Source organism: Loxodonta africana, chromosome 25 (assembly GCF_030014295.1).
Source record: "Loxodonta africana isolate mLoxAfr1 chromosome 25, mLoxAfr1.hap2, whole genome shotgun sequence".
Taxonomy (NCBI): domain Eukaryota; kingdom Metazoa; phylum Chordata; class Mammalia; order Proboscidea; family Elephantidae; genus Loxodonta; species Loxodonta africana.
Genome location: NC_087366.1, coordinates 37007596 through 37024759, shown reverse-complemented (window position 1 = coordinate 37024759; position 17164 = coordinate 37007596). Strand labels below are relative to the sequence as shown.

Here is a 17164-nt window from a genome sequence, read left to right as displayed (position 1 = left end):
TTCTTTTCAACATCTGTTATCTTGTAACTCAGTTCAGTACTGAAGAGGGGAGGCGATGAGGCTCTGGGCATCATGGAGGACTTTAGATAAAGCAGGCTTCAGACTTGAGGAGAAAGCATAAGGGGTAAGGGAGTTTTAGATTTCCAACCAGAATAGAGTCTTCTCTTTGAAAACTAATCATATATTATGTTTCAAAGATGGAGGCTGTTTCATGGGATTTGGCAATGTCTGTAACCCACATTTTATGTGCACTGAAGGAAGCCTCTGACCATGAAAATCAATCTAGGGCTTATTAAGAAAACCCTCCTACTCAATTTAAGGAGCAGGTTGAGATTAAATCATGCCTGGATACTAAGCTGTGTGTCAGGATGTCACCTTTCATGTGTAAGGCTTATCGGGTGCTCGTTTATTGTTTTGTTGTTTTGTGCCATCAAGTCGATTGTGATTCAGAGTGACCCGGTGTGACAGAGTAGAACTGCCCCACAGGGTTTCCTAGGCTGAAATCTTTACAGAAGCAGATCGCCAGGTCATTGTCCCAGATGTTCATTGCCTGTATTTATTTTTTTAGATCACATGGCAACAAGTTTCAGGGGTTATCCATGATACTTTGATGAACATGGGACATTTCGATGGCCATTGAGCACTCTGTGAAATAAGGGGGCTGATAGTTAAGGTGGAAAAATCTCGATCACTTTGCTGTGTGATAGCTTACACTATTGAACAGAGCTGCTCACGAGTGAACTCGCTATTTTTCGGTAAGTTGGAGTGCACCTAGGAGATCGGTATTGCATGGAACAGCCCAGGTCCACACATTTGGCCTTAAACCAAGCGCTTGTTGCTTGACACCGATACTGGATTTATTCGTTTCTGTTGTACCGGTGCGTGGACAGGACTCAGCAGTCCAAATGGGTGTAGTTATAACTAAGCAAACACAACTGTGATCCTAAAACAACAACCACAAAAGGAGGTAATCTAAGAAAAACTTGTTTTCCTAGAGAAAAAAATCATGACATCAAGTACAGTCCCCGTTTTAAGAGGTGGTAGAAAAATTCCCACATTAGGCTCACTTAGAACTAGCAAGGGCGGACATTAAAGGTACGTTTGCTGGACTATTGCAGATGCTGTCTGTGAAGAGAGAAGATTCACTGATGTGAGAGGGGCATGGCATGTGAGCCCAGCCCAGTCTCTCCTCCACTAGGTGGTCCCTCAGAGCCCGAAGTGTTTTGAGCCCGCTCCTCTAATTGCCTTGGCAGTGATGTATTGGTTGACAGTGCAGCAGCCCCAGTGACACGCCCCCTCGGGGTTGCTCTCAGAATTCAACTAGTCACATCCACACGTGATGGAGGTAGACAACCATCTGTCCAAGTAAATCTACCAAGAGGAAGAGTGCTGTGAGCACTGATTTCGCAGCCCAACTTCTGGCCAATTGGCACAAATGCTGTTGGAGGCATAGGTAGAAGGGGATTAATCCGCCGTGGAAGCCTGAAGGAAGTAGGGTCTTGGAGGCACAAGTTGGTAGTGTCCACCCAGCACTGCCCAAGGCGTGGGGGAGAGGAGCAGGGGCCAGCTGAGGAGACTTATCTATTAGAGTTTCCTTAGCAAGACTGTCCCTCTATCAAATGAAGAAACTTAAGGAACATTAGGCATGAGACTTCTCTTGTTCATATGGTTTCCCAGATAGCTTGTCTACAAAAAGAGAGAGTGCTGGCCAGGTGGACAAACACATTCTGGCCCACCAGACCATTACAGTTTTCACTATCAATTAATAAAATGACTGCTGTGGCATGTGGTTAAGAGTATAGATTCTGTGGCCAGACTTCTTGAGTTCGAATTTTGGCATCAACTCTTACTAGATGAGTGGTTTGGGGCAGTTTCTTAATCTTCATGCCTCAGTTTCCTCATCTGTGAAATGGCTTTAAGAAATAGCACTTATCAAAAGAATTAAATGAGGTAGTATACATGATTCATTTAGCACAGCCTGGCACATAATAAGCACTCAGTAAATGTTAGCTATTATTTTTATTACGGTTTGATACAGGTGTCTTCTTGAACTTGTTTAATATGAGTCTGCCACAAGAAAAAATCCATTCCCAGTGTGCAAGAAAATCATGTTTCTGGGCCCCTAAGGCTGAGGACTCACCTCCGGATAAAGTAGCAAATTTAGCAAGGTAACTGCACCATGGGGGACTAGGCTGGGTTTTAGACCATCCCCACTGGAGTCCCTGTGTAGTGCAAATGGTTAACACACTCAGTTGCTAACTGAAAGGTTGGAAGTTTGAGTCCACCCAGAGGCACCTCAGGAGAAAGGCCTGGCCGTTTATTTCCCAAAAATCTGCCACTGTGGAGCACAGGTCTACTCTGACACACAGGGACACCATGAGTCGAGATCGACTCCATGGCAACTCATGTTGTGTCTCATTGCCTCTCTTCAGGGAACCACAGTGAAAAGCAATCATGCTCTTGTGCCGTTTTAGCACATACTGATTATTATGCTAAGGAGCCCTGGTGGCACAGTGGTTAAGCACTCAGCTGCTAACTGAAAGGTTTAAACCAACCAGCCACTCCGAGGGAGAAAAATTTGGCAGTCTGTTTCTGTAAAGATTACAGCCTTGGCGTCTGGAGTCTTAAAAGCTAGCAAGCAGCCATCTAAGATGCATCAATTGGTCTCAACCCACTTGGAGCAAAGGAGAACGAAGAACACCAAAGGCACAAGGAAAATATGAGCCCAAGAGACAGAAACGGCCGCATAAACTAGAGCCTGCATCAGCCTGAGACCGGAAGAACTAGATGGTGCCCAGCTACCACCAATGACTACCCTGACAGGGAACACAACAGAGAATCCCTGATTGAGCAGGAGAAAAGTGGGTGGGATGCAGATCTCAAATTCTAGTAAAAAGGCCAGACTTAATGGTCTGACTGAGACTGGAGGCACCTCAGAGGACATGGCCCTCAGACTCTCTTGTTAGCCCCAAACTAAAACCGTTCTCAAAGCCAACTCTTCAGACAAAGATTAGACTGGACTATAAGACATAAAATGATACTGGTGAGGAGTATGCTTGCTAGCTTAAGTAGCCACATAAGACTGTGTGGGCAGCTCCTGTCTGGAAGTAAGATAAGGCAGAGGGGGACAGGAACTGGTTGAATGCGCACAGGAAATACAGGGTGGAGAGGAGGAGTGTGCTGTCACATTATAGGGAGACCAAGTAGAGTCACATAACAATGTATGTATAAGCTTTTGTATGAGAAACTGACTTGCATTGTAAACTTTCACTTAAAGCACAATTAAAAAAGAAAAGATGACAGCCTTGGAAACCTTATGGGGCGGTTCTGCCCTGGTTCATGTGGTGGCCATGAGTGGGAATTGACTCGACAGCAATGGGTTTTGATGATTATGCTAACTTTATAATTTTTGAGTCTTCTCAGATCTTCTAGAGGGCAAAAATCATGACTTAATCTTCCTCCTGTGTCCTCTCAACGAGCTAAAAGGTAGACACTCAGTAAATACTTCCTAAATGAGATAATAAGGTTTATAGAGAATTTAAATAAACTGGAACATGTCCAAAAAAATGAAATAGATGAGAAAACGGAAGTTAGAAAACTTGAGAGGGATCGTGGTCAGACAAGACATTCTTTAATGAACCACCTGGAAGAGCTCACCTAATTCAAGGACCAAGACTTGGAACACCTTGAAGGAGGGGTTAGGTGGGTGTTAGAGGACAGTGTGTGGGCTGGTCTGGGTGGCAGTGAAGTGATTGCCAGAGGGACCACTGGATGCATTCAGAGGCAATGGGGGATAACCCAGTGGCATCTGCATCTCTGGGCATGGTGAGAAGCCAGGAGTGGAGGGGGACAGGTCATGACTAAGGCAGCTCAGGAGGGCACTTGGCTTTAGTTCAAAAAATGGCAGCAATGACGCTACAAGAAGGGCTCAACCGGCCCGGACCCATGGTCTGTGCCTGATACACTCCCTGCATGACTCTTGTCCTTGCATGTATCCGTGACAGCCATGAGGGCCTCAGAAGTCAGCTTCCCTGCTGCTGTGCTCTAGTTCCCTGTGACAGTTCCACAGGTCCCCTGCAGGCCTGATGCCCCCGACCCCGGGGCGTATATATGTGGCCTCTGCTTCACTAGAAGATTCCTGTATGCGGTGTCCTGTAAACCACTGCATACTTCAAAACACCCCACTCAACTCAGTTTACATTTATTTAGGATCTAAAATACCGAACACAGTGCTATTAGAGCTAGAATCATCGACTACTAGAATAAAAGGGAATTTAGAGAAATCTAACTCTCCCGCATTTTACAAACGAGGAAACGGAAGCTCAGAGAGGTTGAGTTACTTGCCCAAGATCACACAGTTAGCCTAGAGGCAGAGCTGGAACTAGAAACATGATACTCTTTGGTACCCTTTTCTCTATGCCATATTCCCAGCAAATGTAGGATTTCCCAGGCATTAGGTTGACTCATCTGCTCAATTTCTACTTGATTTATTTGAGGGTGAAATTCATTGTGTATCTCCACTGGACTTGTTTGTAGGAGTCCACCCCCTGCGAAAGTCTGGGCTGGAAGTCAGAAGTAGAATCTTCTTAAATTTTAGAAGATGAGCCAGTTTCAAAAATCCAGAAGGAGGCGGAGCCAAGATGGCGGACTAGGCAGACGCTACCTCGGATCTCTCTTACAACAAAGACACAGAAAAACAAGTGAATCGATCACATACATAACAATCTACGAACCCTGAAAAACAAACACAGATTTAGAGATGGAGAACGCACTAATACGGGGAAGCAGCGATTGTTTTCAGAGCCTGGAGCCAGCGTACCAGTCAGGTACGGCACAAGCACAGAGAGCTGCTCCACCCCCCTGAACTAACCCCGGGAGGGGGACCAGCCGGTTCCGCGGGCGGCGTGGGATGCAGCCGGTAGGAGAAGTGACTGGTCTTGGAACGGGGAGAGCAGCGTCCCAGCCAGGGAACCATCCCGCCGGGATTTGGACTGGACGCACATACGGCATAAACACGGAGAGCTGCTCCACCCCCCTGAACTAACCCCGGGAGGTGGCCCAGTTGGGTCGCGTGGGCGGCGTGGGACGCAGCAGGTAGGAGAAGTCCCCGGGAGGCAGCGACTGGTATTGGAGCAGGGAGAACAGCGTCCCAGCCAGGACACTCGGTCACGGCACAAGCACGGGGAGCTGCTCCACCCACCTGAACTAGGGGCCCAACTGGTACGCGGGGGCGGCACGGCCACGCGGCTGGAGGGACGAGAAGTCCCCAGGAGGCAGTGACTGATTTTGGAGTCGGGAGTGCACCGTCCCAGTAGGGGAGCCTTGACGCTGGGCGTGGGGCTGGAAGCGGAGGATCTGACCGTGACTCCAGCGGGCTAGACCCCCCGGGGGCAATCTCCACACAGCCAGCACACATAGGCGACGCGCCCCGCGGGAATCTCAGATATAATAGTCATTCCAAGCAAGACAAGCAACTCTGGCTATATTCTGAGGTGCTACTCTCCTATCTCTCTGTTCCCTCCCCCACCCTCCCCAGGCGGCTTCATTAACATCTGAATAGCCTGAGCCAGAGGGAGAACTCTGATAGGGATCTGACTGCATTTTTTTTTAGCGGATTTTCTGGAAAAACTAGTTTCCCAGTGATGGCTCGGAGACAACAATCCATATCAAACCACTTAAAGAAGCAGACCATGACACCTTCTCCAACCCCCCAAACAAAAGAATCAAAATCTTTCCCTAATGAAGATACAATCCTGGAATTATCAGATACAGAATATAAAAAACTAATTTACAGAATGCTTAAAGATATCACAAATGAAATTAGGATAACTGCAGAAAAAGCCAAGGAACACACCGATAAAACTGTTGAAGAACTCAAAAAGATTATTCAAGAACATAGTGGAAAAATTAATAAGTTGCAAGAATCCATAGAGAGACAGCATGTAGAAATCCAAAAGATTAACAATAAAATTACAGAATTAGACAATGCAATAGGAAGTCAGAGGAGCAGACTCGAGCAATTAGAATGCAGACTGGGACATCTGGAGGACCAGGGAATCAACACCAACATAGCTAAAAAAAAATCAGATAAAAGAATTTAAAAAAATGAAGAAACCCTAAGAATCATGTGGGACTCTATCAAGAAGGATAACCTGCGGGTGATTGGAGTCCCAGAACAGGGAGGGGGGACAGAAAACACAGAGAAAATAGTTGAAGAACTCCTGACAGAAAACTTCCCTGACATCATGAAAGACGAAAGGATATCTATCCAAGATGCTCATCGAACCCCATTTAAGATTGATCCAAAAAGAAAAACACCAAGACATATTATCATCAAACTCGCCAAAACCAAAGATAAACAGAAAATTTTAAAAGCAGCCAGGGAGAAAAGAAAGGTTTCCTTCAAGGGAGAATCAATAAGAATAAGTTCAGACTACTCAGCAGAAACCATGCAGGCAAGAAGGGAATGGGACGACATATACAGAACACTGAAGGAGAAAAACTGCCAGCCAAGGATCATATATCCAGCAAAACTCTCTCTGAAATATGAAGGCAAGATTAAGATATTTACAGATAAACACAAGTTTAGAGAATTTGCAAAAACCAAACCAAAGCTACAAGAAATACTAAAGGATATTGTTTGGTCAGAGAACCAATAATATCAGATATCAGCACAACACAAGGTCACAAAACAGAACGTCCTGATATCAACTCAAATAGGGAAATCACAAAAACAAACAAATTAAGATTAATTAAAAAAAAATACACATAACAGAGAATCATGGAAGTCAATAGGTAAAAGATCACAATAATCAAAAAGAGGGACTAAATACAGGAGCATTGAACTGCCATATGGAGAGTGATACAAGGCGATATAGAACAATACAAGTTAGGTTTTTACTTAGAAAAATAGGGGTAAATAATAAGGTAACCACAAAAAGGTATAACAACTCTATAACTCAAGATAAAAGCCAAGAAAAACATAACGACTCAACTAACATAAAGTCAAACACTATGAAAATGAGGATCTCACAATTTACTAAGAAAAAGGCCTCAGCACAAAAAAGTATGTGGAAAAATGAAATTGTCAACAACACACATAAAAAGGCATCAAAATGACAGCACTAAAAACTTATTTATCTATAATTACGCTGAATGTAAATGGACTAAATGCACCAATAAAGAGACAGAGAGTCACAGACTGGATAAAGAAACACGATCCATCTATATGCTGCCTACAAGAGACACACCTTAGACTCAGAGACACAAACAAACTAAAATTCAAAGGATGGAAAAAAATATATCAAGCAAACAATAAGCAAAAAAGAAGAGGAGTAGCAATATTAATTTCTGACAAAATAGACTTTAAACTTAAATCCACCACAAAGGATAAAGAAGGACACTATATAATGATAAAAGGGACAATTGATCAGGAAGACATAACCATATTAAATATTTATGCACCCAATGACAGGGCTGCAAGATACATAAATCAAATTTTAACAGAATTGAAAAGTGAGATAGACACCTCCACAATTATAGTAGGAGACTTCAACACACCACTTTCGGAGAAGGACAGGACATCCAGTAAGAAGCTCAATAGAGACATGGAAGATCTAATTACAACAATCAACCAACTTGACCTCATTGACTTATACAGAACTCTCCACCCAACTGCTGCAAAATATACTTTTTTTTCTAGTGCACATGGAACATTCTCTAGAATAGACCACATATTAGGTCATAAAACAAACCTTTGCAGAGTCCAAAACATCGAAATATTACAAAGCATCTTCTCAGACCACAAGGCAATAAAACTAGAGATCAATAACAGAAAAACGAGGGAAAAGAAATCAAATACTTGGAAAATGAACAATACCCTCCTGAAAAAAGACTGGGTTATAGAAGACATCAAGGAGGGAATAAGGAAATTCTTAGAAAGCAACGAGAATGAAAATACTTCCTATCAAAACCTCTGGGACACAGCAAAAGCAGTGCTCAGAGGCCAATTTATATCGATAAATGCACACATACAAAAAGAAGAAAGAGCCAAAATCAGAGAACTGTCCCTACAACTTGAACAAATAGAAAGTGAGCAACAAAAGAATCCATCAGGCACCAGAAGAAAACAAATAATAAAAATTAGAGCTGAACTAAATGAATTAGAGAACAGAAAAACAATTGAAAGAATTAACAAAGCCAAAAGCTGGTTCTTTGAAAAAATTAACAAAATTGATAAACCATTGGCTAGACTGACTAAAGAAATACAGGAAAGGAAACAAATAACCCGAATAAGAAACGAGAAGGACCACATCACAACAGAACCAACTGAAATTAAAAGAATCATTTTAGATTATTATGAAAAATTGTACTCTAACAAATTTGAAAACCTAGAAGAAATGAATGAATTCCTGGAAAAACACTACCTACCTAAACTAACACATTCAGAAGTAGAACAACTAAACAGACCCATAACAAAAAAAGAGATTGAAATGGTAATCAAAAAACTCCCAACAAAAAAAAGCCCTGGCCCGGACGGCTTCACTGCAGAGTTCTACCAAACTTTCAGAGAAGAGTTAACACCACTACTTCTGAAGGTATTCCAAAGCATAGAAAATGATGGAATACTACCCAACTCATTCTATGAAGCCACCATCTCCCTGATACCAAAACCAGGTAAAGACATTACAAAAAAAGAAAATTATAGACCTATATCCCTCATGAACATAGATGCAAAAATCCTCAACAAAATTCTAGCCAATAGAATCCAACAACACATCAAAAAAATAATTCACCCTGATCAAGTGGGATTTATACCAGGTATGCAAGGCTGGTTTAATATCAGAAAAACCATTAACGTAATCCATCACATAAATAAAACAAAAGACAAAAACCACATGATCTTATCAATTGATGCAGAAAAGGCATTTGACAAAGTCCAACACCCATTTATGATAAAAACTCTTACCAAAATAGGAATTGAAGGAAAATTCCTCAACATAATAAAGGGCATCTACGCAAAGCCAACAGCCAATATCACTCTAAATGGAGAGAACCTGAAAGCATTTCCCTTGAGAACGGGAACCAGACAAGGATGCCCTTTATCACCGCTCTTATTCAACATCGTGCTGGAAGTCCTAGCCAGGGCAATTAGGCTAGACAAAGAAATAAAAGGTATCCGGATTGGCAAGGAAGAAGTAAAGTTATCACTATTTGCAGATGACATGATTATATACACAGAAAACCCTAAGGAATCCTCCAGAAAACTACTGAAACTAATAGAAGAGTTTGGCAGAGTCTCAGGTTATAAAATAAACATACAAAAATCACTTGGATTCCTCTACATCAACAAAAAGAACAGCGAAGAGGAAATAACCAAATCAATACCATTCACAGTAGCCCCCAAGAAGATAAGATACTTAGGAATAAATCTTACCAAGGATGTAAAAGACCTATACAAAGAAAACTACAAAGCTCTACTACAAGAAATTCAAAAGGACATACTTAATTGGAAAAACATACCTTGCTCATGGATAGGAAGACTTAACATAGTAAAAATGTCTATTCTACCAAAAGCCATCTGTACATTTAACGCACTTCCGATCCAAATTCCAATGTCACATTTTAAGGGGATAGAGAAACAAATCACCAATTTCATATGGAAGGGAAAGAAGCCCCGGATAAGCAAAGCACTACTGAAAAAGAAGAAGAAAGTGGGAGGCCTCACTTTACCTGACTTCAGAACCTATTATACAGCCACAGTAGTCAAAACAGCCTGGTACTGGTACAACAACAGGCACATAGACCAATGGAACAGAATTGAGAACCCAGACATAGATCCATCCACATATGAGCAGCTGATATTTGACAAAGGACCAGTGTCAATTAATTGGGGAAAAGATAGCCTTTTTAACAAATGGTGCTGGCAGAACTGGATATCCATTTGCAAAAAAATGAAACAGGACCCATACCTTACACCATTCACAAAAACTAACTCCAAGTGGATCAAAGACCTAAACATAAAGACTAAAACGATAAAGATCATGGAAGAAAAAATTGGGACAACCCTAGGAGCCCTAATACAAGGCATAAACAGAATACAAAACATTACCAAAAATGATGAAGAGAAACCCGATAACTGAGAGCTCCTAAAAATCAAACACCTATGCTCATCTAAAGACTTCACCAAAAGAGTAAAAAGACCACCTACACACTGGGAAAGAATTTTCAGCTATGACATCTCCGACCAGCGCCTGATCTCTAGAATCTACATGATTCTGTCAAAACTCAACCACAAAAAGACAAACAACCCAATCAAGAAGTGGGCAAAGGATATGAACTCACATTTCACTAAAGAAGATATTCAGGCAGCTAACAGATACATGAGAAAATGCTCTCGATCTTTAGCCATTAGAGAAATGCAAATTAAAACTATGATGAGATTCCATCTCACACCAGCAAGGCTGGCATTAATCCAAAAAACACAAAAGAATAAATGTTGGAGAGGCTGCGGAGAGATTGGAACTCTTATACACTGCTGGTGGGAATGTAAAATGGTACAACCACTTTGGAAATCTATCTGGCGTTATCTTAAACAGTTAGAAATAGAACTACCATACAACCCAGAAATCCCACTCCTGGGAATATACCCTAGAGATACAAGAGCCTTCATACAAACAGATATATGCACACCCATGTTTATTGCAGCTCTGTTTACAATAGCAAAAAGTTGGAAGCAACCAAGGTGTCCATCAACGGATGAATGGGTAAATAAATTGTGGTATATTCACACAATGGAATACTACGCATCGATAAAGAACAGTGACGAATCTCTGAAACATTTCATAACATGGAGGAACCTGGAAGGCATTATGCTGAGCGAAATTAGTCAGAGGCAAAAGGACAAATATTGTATAAGACCACTATTATAAGATCTTGAGAAATAGTAAACCTGAGAAGAACACATGCTTTTGTGGTTACGAGGAGGGGAGGGAGGGAGGGTGGGAGAGGGTTTTTTATTGATTAATCAGTAGATAAGAACTGCTTTAGGTGAAGGGAAAGACAACACTCAATACATGGAAGGTCAGCTCAATTGGACTGGACCAAAAACAAAGAAGTTTCCGGGATAAAATGAATGCTTCAAAGGTCAGCAGAGCAAGGGCGGGGGTCTGGGGAACATGGTTTGAGGGGACTTCTAGGTCAATTGGCAATATAATTCTATTATGAAATCATTCTGCATCCCACTTTGAAATGTGGCGTCTGGGGTCTTAAATGCTAACAAGCGACCATCTAAGATGCATCAATTGGTCTCAACCCACCTGGAGCAAAGGAAAATGAAGAACACCAAGGCCACACGACAACTAAGAGCCCAAGAGACAGAAAGGGCCACATGAACCAGAGACCTACATCATCCTGAGACCAGAAGAACTAGTTGGTGCCCAGCCACAATCGATGACTGCCCTGACAGGGAGCACAACAGAGAACCCCTGAGGGAGCAGGAGAATAGTGGGATGCAGACCCCAAATTCTCATAAAAAGACCATACTTAATGGTCTGACTGAGACTAGAGGAATCCCGGCGGCCATGGTCCCCAGACCTTCTGTTGGCACAGGACGGGAACCATCCCCGAAGACAACTCATCAGACATGAAAGGGACTGGTCAGCGGGTGGGAGAGAGACGCTGATGAAGAGTGAGCTAATTATATCAGGTGGACACTTGAGATTGTGTTGGCAACTTTTGTCTGGAGAGGGGATGGGAGGATAGAGAGAGAGGGAAGCTGGCAAAATTGTCACGAAAGGAGAGACTGAAAGGGCTGACTCAAGAGGGGGAGAGCAAGTGGGAGTAGGGAGTGAGATGTATGTAAACTTATATGTGACAGACTGATTGGATTTGTAAACGTTCACTTGAAGCTTAATAAAAGTTAATAAAAATAAAATAAAATAAAAATAGAACTGAAAAAAAAAAAATCCAGAAGGAGAAATGTGTGGCTTCATGCCCTGGAAACATTAAAACATTTTTTTTCATCCATTTGTGGAGTATTTTTATCATTCTGTAGAAGATTTAGACCCTGAAATGTACTAAAAGAATTTTATTTGACTGCTGTATGCTTACCCCTGCCTGCAAGCCTCTAATAAGCACTTACAGGCAGAACAACCTAACCGGCAGGATGAGTTAATGCACAGGCCACCCATTTGCCAAGCACGTGACACAGCACGCAGTGAAATGAGCTATAACCTCATCTTCTTAGTGATGCTTATCAGAGCCCTGCCCTATGTCACCCAACCTTTCTTCTGGAACTCCTGGGCCTGAGCTGGGAGACAGGGTGAGGAGTTGGGTGGCAGCTTGATGCACAATTGCTCTGCCTCAGCAGGCTTGAGATAAGCCTGGGAAGAAAATGGAGGGGAAGACTTTGTGTTCAGAAGCAACTCTGTCTACAAACGAATGGTGATTCCAAGCTAAGAGTTAAAGCGTGTGCTTGCAATACCAGCTAAATGTACTTTCTGTTGAAGAGGGTAAAATCTCTCTATGTGTTGGTCATGAGGAGTCCTGGGTGGCACAAACTGTTAAGATGCTCAGTTGCTAACCAAAAGGCTAGAGGTTTCAGTCCACCCAGAGGCACCTCAGAAAGAGGCTTGGCAATCTATTTCTGAAAAATCAGCCATTGAAAACCCTGGGTAGTCTCTATACTTATCTGGAAAAAAAGACAAAAAAGGAAACCAAAAAATTAGAGAAGAAAGTAGTCCGCAGGACTAATTGTGTACACAAACCACAGCCTCATCTACCCTGAAACTGGAAAAACTAGATGGTGCCTGGCTACCACTATCTACCGTTCTGATCAGGGCCGTATAGGTGGATCCTGGTAGAATGGGAGAGAAATGTGGAACAGAATTCAAATTCTTAGAAAGTCCAGACTTACTGGACTGATTGAGACTAGAGGACCCCTGAGACAGTCATCCTAAGATACTCTTTAAACTTTAAGCCAAAATTATCCTTGGAGGTCACCTTTTAGCTAAATAACAGATTGGCTCATTAATTAAATAGTATCACCTGTAAGTAATGAGTTCCTTTAAAAAAAAACCATCTATATGAGATCAAATGACCAAAAATTACTCTAAAGCAAAAATGAGAAGATAAGGGAGCAAAGAAACTAGCGTACTGAAAATGGTACAACCAGAATGGAATGAGTGAGAATGATGACACATTGTAAAAAATGTAACCAATATCACTGAATAATTTGTGTAGATATTGTTACATGGGAACATAATTTGTTGTGTAAGACCAGTTAATACAACTATTATTCAAATTTACACATCAACCGCTAATGCCAGGTGAGGAAATGGAAGATTTTTACCAACTTCCGCAGTCTGAAATTGATCAAACCTTATAATCAAGATGCATTGATAATTGCTGGTGATTGGAATGTGAAAGTCGGAAACGAAGTAGGATCAGTAGTTGGAAAATATGGCCTTGGTGACAGAAACAACACTGGGGATTGCATGATAGAATTTTGCAAAACCAGCGACTTCTTCATTGCAGATAACTTTTTTCAATAACATAGATGGTGACTATACACGTGGACTTTCATCATACCTATTTAATCTGTATGCTGAACTATATGACGAAGAACGGGGCATCAGGATTGGAGGAAGACTTATTAACAACCTGCGTTATGCAGATGACACAACCTTGCTTCCTGAAAGTGAAGAGGACTTGAAGCACTTACTAATGAAGATCAAAGACCTCAGCATAAAGAAAAGAAAAATCCTCAAAACTGGACCAATGAGCAACATCATGATAAACGGAGAAAAGATTGAAGTTGTCAAGGATTTCATTTTACTTGGATCCACAATCAACGGCCATGGAAGCAGCAGTCAAGAAATCAAAAGACGCATTGCATTGGGCAAATCTGCTGCAAAGGACCTCTTCAAAGTGTTGAAGAGCAAAGATGTCACCCTGAAGACTAAGGTGCGCCTGACCCAAGCCATGGTATTTTCAATCACATCATATGCATGTGAAAGCTGGACAATGAATAAGGAAGACTGAAGAAGAGTTGACGCCTTTGAATTGTGGTGTTGGCAAAGAATATTGAATATACCATGATCTGCCAAAAGAATGAACAAATCTGTCTCAGAAGAAGTGCGGCCAGAATGCTCCTTAGAGGCAAGGATGGTGAGACTGCGTCTTACATACTTTGGAAATGTTGTCAGGAGGGATCAGTCCCTGGAGAAGGACATCATGCTTGGCAGAGTACAGGGTCAGCGGAAAAGAGGAAGACCCTCAACAAGGTGGATTGACAGAGTGGCTGCAACAATGAGCTGAAGCATAACAACGATTGTAAGGGTGGCGCAGGACCGGGCAGTGTTTCGTTCTGTTGTGCGTAGGGTCACTATGAGTCGGAACTGATTTGACAGCACCTAACAACGACAACAACAACATACATGTGGACCTCACCAGATAGAATACATAGAAATCAAATTGACTACATCTGTGGAAAGAAGCAATGGAAAATCTCAATATCATCAGTCAGAACAAGGTCAGGGGCTGACCGGATCAGACCATCAGTTGCTCATATGCAAGTTCAAAGTTGAAGCTGAAGAAAATTAGAACAAGTCTTTGAGAGCCAGAGTATGACCCTTAGTAGATTCCACTTGAATTTAGAAACCATGTCAAGAACAGATTTAAATCATTAAGCACTAATGACCGAAGACCAGACTAGTGCAAGGACATCATACATGAAGAAAGCAAGAAGTCATTAAAAAGAAAGAAAAGGCCAAAATGGATGTCAGAAGAGACTCTGAAACTTGCCTTTGAATATAGAATAGCCAAATCGAAAGGAAGAAATGACGAAGTAAGAGGGCTAAACAGAAGATTTCACAGGGTAGCTCAAAAAGGCAAAGTATTATAAAGAAATATGCAAAAGGCCTAGAGTTAGAAAACCAGATGGGAAGAACACACTTGGCATTTCTCAAGCTGAAAGAACTGAAGAAAGAATTCAGGCCTCGAGTTGCAATATTGAAGGATTCTATGGGCAAAAATTGAATGACGCAGGAAGCGTCAAAAGAAGATGAAAGGAATACACAGATTTCCTGTACCGAAAAGAATTGGTTGACATTCAGCCATTTCAGGAGGTAGCATATGATAGAGAACCAATAGTACTGAAGGAAGAAGTCCAAGCTGCACTGAAGACATTGGCAAAAAACAAGGCTCCAGGAATTGACAGAATACCAGTTGAGATGTATCAATAAGCAGATGCAGCACTGGAAGTACTCACTCGTTTACACCAAAAAATTTGGAAGACAGCTACCTGGCCAACCGAATGGAAGTGATCCATATTTGTGCCCATTCCAAACAAAAATGATCCAACAAAATGCAGTAATTATCAAACAATATTAATATCACACACAAGTATAATTTTACTGAAGATCATTCAAAAGCAGTTCCAGCAGTACATCAACAGGGAACTGCCAAAAATTCGAGCCAGATTCAGAAGAGGACATGGAATGAGGGATATCATTGCTGATGTCAGAGGGGTCTTGGCTGAAAGCAGAGAATACCAAAAAAAGATATTTACTATTGTTTTATTGACTATGCAAGACGTTCAACTGTTTGGATCATAACAAATTATGGATAACATTAGGAAGAATGGGAATTTCAGAACACTTAATTGTGCTCATGCGGAACCTGTACATAGATCAAGAGGCAGTTGTTGGAACAGAACAAGGGGATACTGTGTGGTTTAAAATCAGGAACGGTGTGCATCAGGGTTATATCATTTCACTGTACTTATTCAATCTGTATGCAGAGCAAATAATCTGAGAAGTTGGATTATATGAAGTCCAGCTATATGAAGAAGAATGAGGCATCAGAATTGGAGGAAGACCCATTAACAACCTAAGATATGCAGATGACACTACCTTGCTTGCTGAAAGTGAAGAGGACTTGAAGCACTTATTGGTGAAGATCAAAGACTACAACCTTCAGTATGGATTATACCTTAACACTAAGAAAACAAAAATCCTCACAACTGGGCCGCTAAGCAGCATCAAGGATGTCAAAGATTTCATTTTACTTGGATTCACAGTCAACACCCACAGAAGCAGCAGTCACAAACTTAAGGCATTTCATGGAGAAAATCTGCTGCAAAAGACCTCTTTAAAGTGTTTAAAAAGCAAAGATGTCACATTAAGGACTGAGGTGCGCCTGACCCAAGTCACGGTGTTTTCAGTCACCTCATATGCATACAAAAGCTGGACAGTGAATAAAGAAGACCTGTGAAGAATTGATGCCTTTGAATTATGGTGTTGGCAAAGAATATTGACTATACCATGGACTGTCTAGGAAGAGGTACAGCCAGAATGCACCTTAGAAGCAAGGATGCCAAGGTTTCATCTCACGTAGTTTGGACATGTTATCAGGAGAGTCCAGTCCCTGTAGAAGGGTATCATACTTGGAGTCATGGATTGAATTTTGTCCCTCCAAAAAAATGTGTGTCAACTTGGCTAGTCCATGATTCCTGGTATTGTATGATTTTGTCATCTGATGTGATTTTCCCATGGGTTGTGGATTCTACCTCTATGATGCTAATAAGCTGGGATTAGCAGCAGTTATATTAATGATGCAGGACACAATCTATAACATTAAGTTTTGTCTAAAGCCAATCTCTCTTGAGATATAAAAGAGAAAAGAGAGCAGAGAGACATGGGAACCTCATACCACCAAAAAAGCAGCACCAGGAGCAGAGTGTGTCCTTTGGTCCCGGGGTTCCTGTGCTAAGAAGCTCCTAGATCAGGGGAAGATAGATGACAAGGACCTTCCCCCAGAGCCAACAGAGAGAGAGCCTTCCCCTGGAGCTGGCACCAGAATACACACTTCTAACCTCCTAAACTGTGAGGAAATAAATTTATCTTTGTTAAAGCCATCTACTTGTGGTATTTCTGTTATAGCTGCACTATATAACTAAGACACTTGGTAAGGTGGAGGGTCAGCAAAAAAGAGGAATACCCTCAATGAAACAAATTGACACAGTGGCTACAACAGTGGGCTTAAGCAAAAAAATGATTGTGAGGATGGTGCAGGACTAGGCAGTGTTTCCTTCTGTTGTCCATAGGGTCGCTATGAGTTGGAACCGGCTGGATGTCACCTAACTGCAAACAGTCTGCTGTGT

At 41.8% G+C, this 17164-nt stretch overlaps 1 protein-coding gene across 1 annotated transcript in view; it reads left to right on the top strand.

The window, feature by feature from the left end:
• The window catches only part of GNG4 (G protein subunit gamma 4), a 102096-nt gene that overhangs the window by 80806 nt on the left and 4126 nt on the right, over positions 1 to 17164 (top strand). The gene's annotated exons all lie outside the window — the stretch shown is intronic.